This window comes from Dinoponera quadriceps, unplaced genomic scaffold (genome assembly GCF_001313825.1).
Source record: "Dinoponera quadriceps isolate SergipeBrazil2010 unplaced genomic scaffold, ASM131382v1 scaffold6888, whole genome shotgun sequence".
In the NCBI taxonomy this organism is placed as follows: domain Eukaryota; kingdom Metazoa; phylum Arthropoda; class Insecta; order Hymenoptera; family Formicidae; genus Dinoponera; species Dinoponera quadriceps.
Genome location: NW_014560755.1, coordinates 1 through 1,028, shown reverse-complemented (window position 1 = coordinate 1,028; position 1,028 = coordinate 1). Strand labels below are relative to the sequence as shown.

The following is a 1,028-nucleotide window of genomic DNA, read 5'->3' as shown; positions in this document are numbered from 1 at the left end:
ATCAAATAACAAATTTCGAGCGACAAAACAATATATCAATCAACGTGTAGAGTGCTGAAAAGAAGAAAATAGAAAAAGGAAAAACGACACGCGTGATCCTTCCGATACGCCTCACTGACCGCACGATGGACAGACACGTCAACTTGCTGTACTTGTCAGATCCGCGAGATGACAACGTTGGACACTTTGTATGGATAAAAAACTTGTCCCGACTTGTGAGCTCGCAACTAAGCAAACATGATCATAAGAAGTATATCTGCAACCGGTACGTATAAAAATTTGTAAAAATATTATAAATTTCTTTTGAAATGAATATTAATTATAAATGTTTTTTTTTTACAGATGCTTGCTATTTTCGTTCGAGCGAAAGGTTGCAGGTCTATACTATAGATTGTGGAGAAATGAACCACTGTGCCATCCTGCTTCCTAGCGAGGACGACAAATGGCTCAGTTTTTGCAACCACAACAAGAAAGAGCGTTCACCGTTCGTCGTGTACGCCGATCTGGAGTGCATCTTACGGAAGATTGCGAGCGAGGAGGGAGAGGATCACAAATCGCACGCGTATCAGCATCATACGGTATTTAGCATAGCGTATTATTTACATTGCTCGTATGACAAATCATTATCGTATTTTCAAAGCCGTCGCGATAGTGATTGCGTCTCGTGGTTTGTCGAGCAACTCGAAGAGTTAGCGCACCGCGTAAAATTAGTCTTGGCAACAAATGTCCCCATGGAAACTTTATCAAGCGAACAGTTGGAAACATTTAATAGCGCAACGCATTGTCACGTGTGCGAGAAAGAGNAAAGAGGATACACGCGTACGCGATCATTGCCATCTCACCGGACGGTACAGAGGTCCCGCGCATTCAAAGTGCAATTTAAATTATAAACATTCATATTACGTCCCAATAGTTTTCCATAATTTATCCGGCTACGATTCACATTTTATTATCACGGAAATAGCAGGTGCATTTAAATGCTCGATCAACGTGCTGCCGATAACAAAAGAAAAATATATATCATTTAC

The 1,028-nt window shown here is 40.7% G+C and overlaps 1 pseudogene; it reads left to right on the top strand.

Moving 5' to 3' along the window:
• The first annotated feature begins 112 nt into the window (after nt 1–112).
• On the top strand, nt 113–578 carry LOC106750861 (annotated as a pseudogene).
• The last annotated feature ends 450 nt before the right edge of the window (nt 579–1,028 follow it).